Raw genomic sequence first — 13,857 nt, 5'->3', positions numbered from 1 at the left:
CTTGTTGAGACGTTCATGAGCTGCCTTGACCCCTTGGCCATTCTCGGTTCTGAGTACTCTTCGAAGTGAAACTGCTCAGGGCGGTACTCATCTGTGTCTTCCTCCATCGGGTCGGTTCATTTTTCTGCAACTTCTACATGTTGCTCCTTAACCTCAGAATCGTACAGACTGTCTGTGGGAGGAATAAACTCGATATGCTCATCGCTCAAAATCTTAGTCAACTCGATGCAAGGGAGAAGTAATCTCGATGGACCTGCCTCAGGATACAGAAACTTGTAGATGAGCCGTCCATGCCTCTGACCCCGATCCAGAGTATTAAGCTGCCGCAAGTTGTTCACGTCTATCCAGCGTGGTGGGTATGACTCAGAGGGTAGTGGAACACCAGAAACTTCAAGAAACCAAGTAACCACACCGCCCATGCACATCACTCCTGGAGTTCGGTTGCTGTTGAATCGCGAGAACCAAGTCTTGTAGGTCATGATGTAGTTCAGAAGATAGAACGAGGGGGAGGTGTTGGTCGTGTCACATTGTAGTTACGTTCCATCCATTGCAGTGAACGAGATTCCCTTAAGCGCTAGATCAATCATCTCAAGCTCACTATTCGTGATATAGCCCTTGATCTCTTTTGCGTAAAACGTGTTAACAACCGCCTTCTGGAAGTATCGCAACACTGGGCTTCTCAAGTGCATCGCCTTTTTTTTTTGATGAAATGAATGTGGGCGCGCTTCCATTCGTTGCCCAGAGTGCTGCTATTTCATTCCTATCAAACTGCGGCGTGGTCCCAGTTCCGCTGGAGAATCCAAGTACCTCTTCGATGGTCCTGATGGTGAGAGTGTAAAACTGGCCATGAATGCGGAATGTGATGTAGCCCAAACCTCCATCAGACATTGTGCTTGGTTCATCCGTATACAAGTGGATACTCAGAGTAGAGAGGAACTGGATTGTTTCCTCTCTGTATCCATGAATGGGGGTGTTCATGATTCTCTCCAGATGGCACCGTCTAAACAAACACTGCACATCCTCAGAAATTCCAAGTTGCTCCATTGGCTCAACATGGGGATATCTCGTTCCCATGAACTCCATCTGGTGAAACAGCTCATAGTACTCCTTGGAAGTTAATCTCGCCTCAACCGCTTTCCTACTCATTGATTTCTTGGGCGCCTGTCCTGAACGCAACTGAGGTTCCTCCATCTCGTAATCACTGTCCTCCTCTCTTGATTCAGAAGCTGGTACCGGTCTCTTCCCACTACTCTTGCTCTTGGTTAGCGGCTAGACGGGTCTGCTTGACCCTTCTGCCTGCCTTGAACCGTCAACAGTTTCTCCGACCATGTTCTTCATTTTCAAGAAACGATTTGCCATAGACTTAGGTGATGAGCGTTCTCCACCTACACAACCATACGCCTCTCTCATCTCATGTATGAGCTCAATACTTTTCCTGCTTCTCTGAGACATGATTAACTTAAAGCTAGGAATTACTAGGTTAGTGAGCAAATAACAAGAACAATTATGAAATTTAAAATTTTAAGTGCAAAGAGATGATAAATCGATCGAGTGGCGCGTGAGAGACGTCGTATGTTGAGTGAGAGTTGGCTGACTTGAGGGAGACAAATACATGAAGACTGAGTCGCACACATCTCGGGTGACGATGAGAAAGCAGGTGTGGTGGAGTTGCAACGTTGCGCCGGTCGAGTGGGGGTAGGTTGATATGCATATATTTTACCATGTTTCACCATAGTTTATTTACATCTTTTGCATGGTTTACTAGCAAGTTTTGTCATTATTTTGTAGTTTAGGCTCTGTTTGTGCATTAGAGTAGGATTTGTATTGCATTTGCATTGTTTCATGTTTAAACAGGTGATTTGGACCTCAAAGAGCATGGAAATGAGTTGAAGAGGAATAGAGTGCAACCAGTGAAGCAGAAAAAGGCTGGAACAAAAGAAAACCAAGGTTCAGAGGCCACTCGACCACCACACTCGACCGTGTGCGTAGATGGACTCGACCAGTGAAGAAACAGAAGAAGAAAGCACTCGACTGTGCATGGTCGAGCACTTCCAGCCGACTTAGTGTTTTTGTCTGTTAGCTAAATTAGGGCTTCCCTCATATCCTGTAAATATCTTTTGTACTCTATGGCCGCCCACAAGTCAGAATAGTCAGAGAATAGTATCTAGTGCCACCTCAAACCTAGTTCTTACCCCTTTTGGGTTTTATTTATGTTTCTGCATCATTAGCCACTTTTTTCTTGTTTTTTCCCAGATTTTCATACTTTGTAAGGTTCATAACTTTCTGAGTATTGAGAATCTGTTTTTGCTTATTTGTATTAAGTTGTAGATCTCTCTCTTATCTTTCTCATCATGTTGGTTTCATTAATTTCTGGGTTTGAGTTTTTCATCATCATGATCTGTTCATCTGAGTAGTGAGCTAGTGTTCTAGAGATGGATTAGGCTGGTTTAGGGTTATGGCTGTTTAGATTGGTCAAGATTTTTTGTTCATAGATCTCTTCCAGATTAGGTGTTCTCTAAGATGTTCTTAGATTTGAGAGGGTAAGAACAGATCTTAAGCTTCTCTGCATCATATCAATGTTTAGGTTGTTAGATAAAAAGCTAATACTGGAGATTACTATGCCTAGCCTAAGAGATTAGTTGTCTAGGGTGGTTTTTGACAAATAACGATATGGGTCTTCAATGCCTGTTTGTTCATGTCTTAGCTAATAAGAATTAGGTGTAAGAGTATCTAAACTTGATTACTTCTGTCATGAGAGTGGATTAGTAAGTCATTAAGATCATTGTCTAGAGATAGCTCATGTTGATTGAGGTTTGTTGATCAGTTTAGATAGCAATAGCCTAAGTCCTGCCCATGAATCCATCTCTAGGAGCCTACTTTGTTATTTGATTGTCTGTTATTGCATCTTGTCCTGTTTCATTAATTTTCAATCTGTTTAAGTAGTCAAAATAGCTTATGTTCTTCGTTTTATGTCACTCGACCTAGCCACTCGACCACACACACGGTCGAGTGCTTGATCGAGCACCATAGTTTACTTTCTGTTTCATTCCTGTTTCATTGCATTTATTTCGGCTTTGTTCTGTAGTTTTGTTTCATTGCTTACATCTAGTTATTACCATTGTTTAGTCTAGTTTCAGCATTGTTTACCCTTGTTTACTTTGCATTTAGCTTTTGTTCTAAGTAGTTTACATTCTGCATCTTCATCATTGTCATTAGGTTGTTAGTTCAAACTCATAACCATACTTGGCTTAACTTGAATCACTGTTCACACCTTAAGTCTTTGCATAATCACCCTTTATAGATTGACATCTTTTATGCTACAACTACATAAGGGTATTGAAACACCTTGCACTTCATCTGATCATCACTGCTCAATGCTTATGTTTGTTTGACTTTGCATCATTCATTCATAGGTTCACACATACACATTGTAGAAAGCATGTTTCATAGATCAACTCGAATGAGGACTCGACGGTGGTGGAGTCGAGTGTGTCGATGGAGGGGCAACTGATCCAGTTGAGTCTCGTCTCTCTTGAGTGGGACGTGTTGAGTTCTCTGATCGAGCTGACGGACGTCGGCTTGACTTGAAGATTTCTCGGATCAAGTGATTAACAGTTTTGAACTTGTCGGTCAAGTGAGAACGTCGCGACTCCAGGGAAGCTTCACGGTGTCGGTCGAGTCGAGCACTGCGTGACAGATCGATGAGGAAGAACGTCGGTTTTCTGGTGATGAGTCGCTGGGTCGAGTCGCACAGCTCGAGTGGTGATGAAGCTGGATCGAGTGGAATAGCAAGAAGAGGACGAAGATTTAGAGTGGCAAACAGTACCACTGATCGAATCAGAGAGTGTTGACTCGAGGGACGAGGCTTCCTCGGTCGAGTGGGAACAAGTCTCTTGGGATGAACTGAACGAATGACGTCGGTCGAGTCGGAGGACGTTGGCTCGAGTGAGAGGGCTGCTCCGATCAAGTCGATGGACGTCGCGTGATTGTTCTCCGGATCGAGTGGGTATCAGCTCCAGGATGGCGGATCGAGTTGTGCTGATTTTGTTGGATGGACCGAGTGGAACGGCGAGAACTCGAGTTGGACGATGTTTGGTCGAGTGGAGCTTTGTACAAGAATGAATGGAACGATGGAGAAGGACAGCAGTCAAGTCGATGTGGCGTGGCTCGGAAGAGACGAGCTGAAGACAAAGAACAGAGGCGAGACTATGACAATCGAGTGGGAGGACGTCTGTCTAGTCGGATACTTGTTGGAACTTGCGGGAATTGGATCAAACAAAGAAAGCAAATGTGATGGTGAGATGAAGTTGTGTTTGGTTGGTGGGATTGAAGAGTGAGGGGAGTGTGTAATAAATGGAGAATGAATATCGAGTATGAGGTGATGGAGAGGGGGAGTGTGGTGGGTGAGTGGTGGTGGGATGATGTGGGAAGATGGGACACAAAGGTGATGTGGTTGGTGAGAGGGAACAAGAGAGGGGAAAGAGTGAAGTGATGGGAGAGAGTTCATGTGGGTGAGAGTTAGAGGGGGGGGGGGGGGGGTAATTTCGTGGGTGGGGAAAAAAGAAAAAAGGAGTGGGGTTGCGAACAGTGAAGATTCCTTCTCTATGTTTTTTACTCCTCTTCACTACACACCATGTAAGATTTCACTCTATTCACGCATAAAACCAGCACACTCTGTCTAACTCTGCTTTTCCTTTATTTTCTCTGTATCTTCTATCTCTTCTGTAGATCCCATCATACTTGGCTTCACTCTGAACTCACTCTTTTGACTGCTACTTTCACTTTTCATTTTTTGTTGCTCATACTCTATTATGTAGATTCCTGAATAGCAGAAAACTAAAAACAAAAAATTAAAACACAAGGATCCTAAAAAATAATATTTTCAGTGATACCTTTGGGACTTTCACCCAAGTGAGCTTGTTTAAAGTCCTTAGTTTGAATTTTCAGCGTTTTATGCTTTTGGGGGTTCAAAGAGGAGCACATAAGACCCCTCTGGTTGGAATTGATCAGCTAAATATTTCTTGAATCTCTGACCATTTACAGTGAATTCGCTACCATCCTTGTTCAGAAGAGTGATAGCTACAAATGGCAGAACTTCCTTGACTTTAAAAGGTCCAGACTACCTAGACATAAGCTTTCCAGGAAATAACTTAAGTTTAGAATTTAAAAGCAGAACTTAATCTCTAGCCTTGAGCTCTTTGACAACAATCTACATATCATGAAAATTTTTGGTCCTTTCCTTGTAAATTTTAAAGCTTTTATAGGCATCAAGTCTTATCTCTTCCAACTCATGGATGTCAAGAGTCCTCTTAGTCTGAGCTGTGTCAATGTCCAAATTCAGAAGCTTGATAGCCCAAAGCGCCTTGTACTCAACCTCCACAAGGAGGTGACATGCTTTACCATAGACCAACTGAAATGCTGTTCTTCCTATTGGAGTCTTGAATGCTGTTCTGTATGCCCAAAGAGTCTCGTCCAACTTGGTAGACCAGTCTTTCTTCGAAACTCCAACAATCCTTGACATAATACCCTTGATTTGTTTGTTTGAAACTTCAACCTGTCTGCTGGTCTGAGGATGATATGCAGTAGACACCTTGTGCTTCACGCCATACTTTCCTAGCATACTCTCGAACACTTTTTTGATGAAATGAGTTCCACCATCACTAATCACTGCTCTAGATATCCCATAACTTGGAAATATTACACTCTTGAACAACTTCAGAATGACCTTGTGATCATTGGTAGATTGGCTATGGCTTCAACCCACTTAGAAACATAGTCAACTGCTACCAGAATATAAAAATTACCATTAGATGGAGGGTTGAAAGGTCCGATGAAGTCTATACCCCAAACATCAAATATTTCTACTTCCAGGATCGGATTCTGGGGCATCTCATTCCTCCTTGTGATGTTGCCCATCCTTTGACAAACATCACACTTGGTGATGAAACTGTGAGCGTCCTTGAACAAAGTTGGCCACCAAAGACCTGTTTGAAGAACCTTCTGAGCTGTTTTGAATGTTGCGAAGTGTCCTCAATAAGTGGAGCCATGACAGTGCTCAAGCATTCCCTACACTTCCCTTTCTGCTATCCATCTTCTGAAAAGATCATCAGAACCTCTTTTGAACAGATAAGGCTCATCCCAGAAATAATGGTTAACTTCCCTGAAAAAAAAGTTCTTTCTCTATGGATCCATATCCTCATGAACCTCACCACAAACCACGTAATTCACAAAATCCGCATACCATGGTGTATTCTCTGAAGTGATCACCATACATTTAAGTCTGAGGTGTCAACCTCTGTGTCATGCATCTGCTCACAAGCTTGGGCGACCAGAAGTTGTTCCTCAAGCATTGAGTCATCTATTAGGAACAACATCTTCAATCCTCATTCTTGACAAGTGATCTGCAACTCTATTTTCTATACCCTTCTTGTCAACTATCTCAATGTAAAACTCTTGAAGTAGCAGAATCCATCTCAACAGTCTTGGCTTGATATCCTTTTTCGAGTAGATGTGTCTCAGAGCAGCATGGTCGGTATACATTATGACTTTTCAACCCACAAGGTAACTCCAAAATTTCTCAAATGCAAAGATAACCGCTAGAAGTTCCTTCTCTGTTGTTGCATATCTTCCTTGAGTCTCATCCAAGGTGCGACGTGCATAGTAGATGATATGAAGCTTCTTGTCAATTCCTGTCCCAGAACTGCTCCAACTGCGACGTCTGAAGCATCACACATAATCTAAAATGGGTGATACCAATTCGGAGCTTGTACTATGGGTGTTGAAACCAAGGCCTCCTTGATCTTGCTGAAGGCTTCCAGACATGTTGCATCGAATTCGAACTCCACCTCCTTGCACAACAACCTTCTTAATGGTCTTGCAATTTTTGAGAAGTCTTTGATGAATTTGCTGTAAAACCCAGCATGTCCCAGAAAACTTATGATGTCCTTCACTGTCTTAGGTGGTTGAAGCTGAACCATGACCTCAATCTTGGCTTTGTCAACCTCGATTCCTTTCTCTGATATCTTGTGTCCCATGAAAATCCCTTCTTCAACCCTGAAGTGACACTTCTCCCAGTTCAGGACCAGGTTTGTCTCCTCACATCTTGATAACACCCTACACAGATTTAACAAACAGGAAGAGGAAGTGGAACCGTATACAGAGAAGTCGTCCATAAACACTTCCACTGACTCCTCAATTAAATCCGAAAAAATTAATGTCATGCACCTTTGAAAGGTAGCATGATCATTGCACAAACCAAATGACATACGTCTGTAGGCAGAAGTGCCATAAGGACAAGTAAATGTTGTTTTTTCCTGATCATTTGGATGGATAGAGATTTGGAAGAATCCACTATACCCATCAAGGAAATAGTAATAGGTATGACTAGCTAATCTTTCCAACATTTGATCAATGAAAGGCAGAGGAAAATGATCTTTCCTAGATGCAACATTCAACTTCCTATAATCAATACACATCCTATGTCCAGTGATGGTCCTAGTTGGGATCAACTCATCTTTTTCATTCTTGACTATAGTGATCCCCCCCCTTCTTAGGAACACAGTGCATTGGAGATACCCAAGTACTATCTAAGATAGGATAGATAACTCCAACATCAAGCAGGATTTCTTTCTTTACTACTTCCTTCAGATTAGGATTCAATCTCCTTTAGGGTTCAATACTAGCATAAGATTCATTTTCGAGATTGATTCTATGCATGCAAAGACTAGGCGAAATTCCCTTGATATCATCTAATGAATACCCTATAACCCTTCTATACTTTTTAAGCTCAATCACTAGCAATTCCAATTCCTCATCACTCAACTTAGCATTCACTATGACAGGATAAGTGGAATTGGTTCCCAGAAAAACGTACCTTAGTCCGGAGGGGAGAGTTTTGAGTTCTACCTTTGGAACTTTCAGTTCTGACTAGTCATCAGCGATTGAGTCTAGTGAGCTCACGGTTGAGTGGCAGGGGTGCAACTCGAGGGAGATAAATCCAGTGGTCGAGTGGGATGCGGGTCGCGTCTTGATGTCGGTCGAGTGGGAGATCTCACGTTCTGAAGTCTCTGCCTCAACTGTGCATACCTCCCCTCATGTCTTAGGCAATTTCTCAAACTCTTCTGGTCCATCCCTTTCTCTATGGGAATCAAGCAAGCTCTTGTAACAACTGGTCTCTTCATGAAGGAACCCTTCTTCTACATCCTTGGTTAAGGAAATATTGAGATGGTCTTTCTCAACTAATTCCTCCAACAACTCATCAGCCAACTGATCCATTTCTTCAATATAGAAGACTTGTACTCCTACTGTTGGTTTCTTCAAGGTATCTTTGATGTCAAACTTCATGGTAAAGTCCTTTCCCAGATGAAGATCAATCTTGCCATTTCTGACATCAATGATGGCTCTAACGGTCGCCAGGAATGGTCTTCCTAAGATCAAAGGATCTTTGGTTCTTCATTCATCTCCAGAACCACAAAGTCGGTTGGCACTTCTGCATCTCTAATCCTGACAGGTAAGTCGTCTAACATACCATGTAGAAGTTTCACTTTTCTGTCTACAGGATGAGGGATATGTTGCAAACTTTAAACCTTATAAAACCCAACCTCTTAGCCACAGAGAGTGGCATAAGATTAACTAAATCGCCAAGATCACACAGACACCTATCAAAAGACGTAGGTCCAAAGGAGCAAGGTAGAGTGAATGATCCAGGATCTTTGAGCTTCTTGGGTTCAATCTTCTTTTGAATGATTGCACTGCACTCAAGACATAGTACCACCATGCCTTAAACTTCTTTTGATCCCTCCATCACTACGTCCGTGAGGAATTTCTGGTAGTGAGGAACAAGTGCGAAGGCATCCAGAAATGGCATCCTCAACTCAATCTTCTTAACTTGTTTTTCGAACAAAGCTTTATAATTCTCAGTAAGCTGCTTCTTAAACCTCATTGGAAATGGTAGAGGAGGCTTGTATGGTGGAGGAATGAATCTCACAGGTTTCTCATCCGATACAGCAGGTTCCTTAACAACTTGAGGATCAGACTGCTTCACTGATTCAATTGGGTCCTTGACGACGTCGACTGGATCCTTCATCTGAGCTTCATCTTAAATAAAATCCTCCCCATCTAATTTCTCATTGTCCTTAGTGACATATGGAATTCCTTGCCTGGGATGCAATATTTTCCAACTTCGCAGCATAATTGCATTAGCAAACTCCTTAGGGTTCTGAACAGCCTTCCCTGGGAGTTGGTCAGGGTTTGGTGCAGAAATAGAGACAGATGTGCCTTCCATATACCTCATCTTTGAATTAAGAGCTTCAAATTTGACGTTCAAATCATTGTAAGAACATTCCATCTGCTGACTGAGTTCAACAAACTTCTTGGGAGTATCCAGATAACCACTAGCTTGACCTTGAAGGATTTGTTGCATCATGTGCTTCATTATTGATCAGGAGCTTGAGTAGGATGAACCTCTTGAGGTGAAAATCCTTGTGGTGGTCCTGAGGGAGCTTGATACCCTTGCTGAACCTGTTGTTTAGGCATGAATTCTTGATTGTAAGGCACAAAAGGTTTTGGTTGACCTTGTTGTTGCTGCTGAGGAGGGTACACTTGATCATGTGGATTTGCAACATTGGTACTCCTGTAAGACAAATTGGGGTTCTTCTTATAGAGGTTGTAACCCTTGTTGTATCCACCCTGATTCTGGATGTAACTGATTTCTTTAGACTGCTCACCCTCCCCATCTTGATCTTGAAAGGGGTCATGCTTCTCATTGACATTCTTGAGGTCCCTCTTGTATATCTCCTAAGAACCAGCGTCGCCTCTAACTGTGCGTTCATAGTCTTCATTGTAGTTGCCATCAGACTAGGCGAGATTTTCAATGAGTTCCCAACCTTCATCTATGTCTTTGTTCAGGTGCCTTTTGACGCTGTGTCAAGCAGCATGCATATCTTTGGAAGTACACCACGGTAGAGAGTGCTCAACAGCGACTCATTGCTGAATCCATGGTGTGGGCATTGGCTCTGGTAACTATTGAAACGCTCTCAGGCTTCACAGAATGATTCCGAGTTCTTCTGAGTAAAGCTTGAGATGTCATTCATGAGACGTTGGAGAAGAACTTGGCCAAGAAGGCTTTCTTGCAGTCATCCCAAGTGGTAATGGATCCTTTGGGAATGTTTTTCTCCTATTGATGAGCTTTATCTCCCATGGAGAATGGAAAGAGGCGTAACTTGTAACCATCCTCACTCACTCCGTTTATCTTGGTGAGACTACACAGACAGTCGAACTCGTATAAGTGGTCTAGTTGATCCTCCATAGGTAACCCGTGAAACTTGTTTCCTTGGATCATGGAGATCAGACCACTTTTGATTTCGAAGTTGTTGTTCTGCACGACAAGAGGGACGATTCCAGCAAGTTGAGTATGAGTGTTCGATGCATCCCCAACACCAATGTGTCCAGGCCTCGGATTTGGTTGAAACGACCAAACTTGTTTTTTATAAAATAATAATAAATGATAATAATAATAATAATAATAATCTACAACTAGTGGTCCTATACCCACTAGCCACCTAACCACAACCAAACCAGTCAGCGGAAAATAAATAATACAATAGACAATAAATATCCAATAAATAACCAATATGTAAAACATAACAATTAACCAATACTCAAACAACATGAAACATAGAACCAGCAACCTAGCAATGTTCTATTGACCCAACTCTAGCAACCTAGCAATGCCAGACAAATACCAATCGAGTCCCTAGAACATCCTCCTCTTCATTGCCTTGATTCGACGATCACACTTTGCCTTTACCTGCACCACAAACACAAATTGAGATGCATGGGTATTTTATAAACACTCAGTAAGGCAATCCTCCCATCTACTGGGCTATACACACAAGCAATAGAGAAATCCCTAACAATCAACCAACAATCAACAACCAACAATAACAAACCAGGACTCTGCATCGACCGACACCAACCATGCATCGACCAACACCAACTGGGGTTGCATCGACCGACACAAGCTTGCATCGACCGACACACACACTGCATCGGCCGACGCATGCTCGACATAGCACGAAAACCCTAATCGCATCGACCGACGCCTCCACATGGCATCGACCGATGCTCCTAGGTTAAACGCGTTGTCCTTGCATTCGCACCGACCGATGCACATGCCGAGCATCGTTTTTCCCCGAAGCTTCTCGCCGGATCTTTGTTCCTACAACCAACAAACTCGATCCCAAGCCACAAGAAAGCTTCACAAAGTCTCAAATAACATTCTAACAGCCTAAACAACACATAACAAGGAGATCAGAGAAATTTCCAGCTTAGATAAGCCATGGTCATGCACTTACCTTTGCCAAGACGATTCTGAACCTCAAACAAGCAAGAAAACACTTCTAGGAAGCTCCTACCACGATCCCAACTACAGATCTCTATAGGAACAACTTCCAATCTCCCAAAGTCCTCAAGAACACTCAGGAACACTTAAGAACACTTTTTCTCCCTTTTCTTTCTCTCAAAAGCGGCTAAACACGACTAATGAGACAGAAACTCGAGTTAAGGGTTTTTCCTTCATCCAAAACGCAACATTTAACTTAAACTCGTCCGCACAAAACCGACCTTGCACCGACTGATGCACATAGTGCATCGATCGGTGCATCCCCTAAACCGGGATTCTGGTTCGTGGATGTTACATTGGTCCTTGAGCTGGATCCATAGTGACTGGTATGGGATGATCAGTGAAAAGACGAGCTCTGAGATTCTGATGTCCTCTTGATCTAGTGTGCATGCAAGGTTGTAATCAACATGTACCTGAGATTGAAAACAAACTAGCAAACAACCGAAACAAGTTAGTACTAAGAATGATAAGTGTAACAGAACTTAATCTTGCAAAACTTGAAATCTCAAATGTAGCAAAATGAATCCCAAATGGCAACGGCGCCAAATTGATACTAGGATTTTTATATGTCTATCCTAGGAGGTTCAATTAACCTTTTATAGTTGTAGTACTTAAGGTGTCAATCCAAATGGGATGATGCTAGTCACTCAAGATGCAATCAAGACATCACAAGTCAAGCCAATTCAAAGTGAGTGTTTATGTCTAACAATCCTAGAATGATTAAAATACAAAACGAAAATTAACTAGATGGCTAGAAACGAACATGCATGACAAGAAGCGAAAATGAAAAAGTAAAAGCAGAAACGATTCTAAGCATGAACTAAACAACAAGAATAGAAACAGTCTCAGGAATGCAAATACAATCAGAAAGATAGAGGTCCTAAGGATGGGAGTAATTGATATAGGCAGAGTCTCCTAGTCTACAGAGTGGTTAACATGCCACAAGCAAACTATCCCTAGACAATGAACATCACAACTTAGCTAATCCAATCTCTTGACAGAAGCTACTAGACTCAACCACTTCCAAACCTAACTCTCGCTAGAGAAACATAATCAAACATGCATGACAAACAAGCTCATTCACGTCAACAAACACCCTAGACAACTAATCTCTAAGGCTAGGAATGTAAGTCTGTGGCACTAGTTGGGTCAGACATTTCATCAAACACCTTTTGGGTATGGAAATGTCTAAAAGTAGTTCCAATTGATCAGAGAGAAACTAGCATTTCTAACTCTAGTCCATAAGAGAAACATACAAATCTAAGCTTAAATACCCTATATACTAAGATTCTCTACCTAATCTATCCCATCCTCAAGAACACTAACACTGCTCAAACCAAGAAAACATGATACTCAAGAACACTAATCCAGAAAATATTGAAACAAGCATGATTAAATAAATAGATTAAAAAAATAGAGATGAGATAAACAACTTTGGAGAAGAAATCAAATGCTAAAACTGAAAAGATTAAGAGAAATCATGTTTACAAACTAAGAAAATGTTTTGGTGGCTACTCATAAACCCTAGGATAAAAGTTTTGTCCCTTAGGTAAAGACTTAAGAGAGTATTTATAGGAAAACATTGAAAACCCTAAAACATAAAACGACAAGATAGAGAGGCGGTTCAGGAATCAGGTTGGCTGAGTCACAGAGTCTTTCTTCCTGACGTGTGCGGTCGAGTCGGAACACGTCTAAGTTACATGGCGGTCGAGTCGCATGGTGTCTCTCCTTGGGGTGCGGTCGAGTAGGACGAGATGGCTGGATGAGTCAGACGGCGAGAATCACGGTCGAGTTAGTGCGCGTCGAGTAGAGGCAAGTCGACTCGAGATGGGTCGAGTGGAATGGGACGAGTGGAACAGTGTGACTCGAGGCACATGGCTTCATTCCTGGAGTTGATGCTCGAGTCGCTTATCAGGCGTCTCCTAAATACCTGAAATACTCCAATATGCACAATGCAATGCAGAATTTATGCAGAACTACCTAAGTATGCATTATATGCAAAAGAGACTAACAATGATGCAAAATAATGAGTTATCCTAGCTAATTGCAAGATAAATACATGCTAAGGAGAGACAAAATATAAACATATCAATAACCCCAAGTCATAGAACCACCAACCTAAACAACCATTCTAGACAACATCTTTCCATTCTAGCAACCTAACAACAACATAGAAGAAACAACTGAGTCTCTAGAACATCATCCTCTTCATCAACTTGATTCCACGATCATACTTTGCCTTTACCTGCACCGCAACACAAAAGAGATGCATAAGTAGTTTCTTAAATACTTAGTGAGGAAATCTTCTCATCTACTGGGCTATACACACATGCAATAAGATCTCCACATGCCACAATCAACAACCAATAAACAAACCAGGCAATACACAAAAGGAAACACAACATCAGCCGCCTGCTGAGGAAGATGTCGACCGACACTAGAGGGTATCGATTGAC

The 13,857-nt window shown here is 42.1% G+C and overlaps 1 non-coding gene across 1 annotated transcript; it reads left to right on the top strand.

Moving 5' to 3' along the window:
- Positions 1 to 9,990: 9,990 nt before the first annotated feature.
- Positions 9,991 to 10,097, top strand: LOC147945528 (small nucleolar RNA R71). The gene has a single exon (XR_015597862.1). It is a non-coding gene; the product is annotated as a small nucleolar RNA R71 (small nucleolar RNA).
- The last annotated feature ends 3,760 nt before the right edge of the window (positions 10,098 to 13,857 follow it).

Source organism: Camelina sativa, chromosome 4 (genome assembly GCF_030686135.1).
Source record: "Camelina sativa cultivar CO46 ecotype springtype chromosome 4, ASM3068613v1".
Classification (NCBI taxonomy): Eukaryota; Viridiplantae; Streptophyta; class Magnoliopsida; order Brassicales; family Brassicaceae; genus Camelina; species Camelina sativa.
This window is presented reverse-complemented; position numbering and strand designations above follow the sequence as displayed.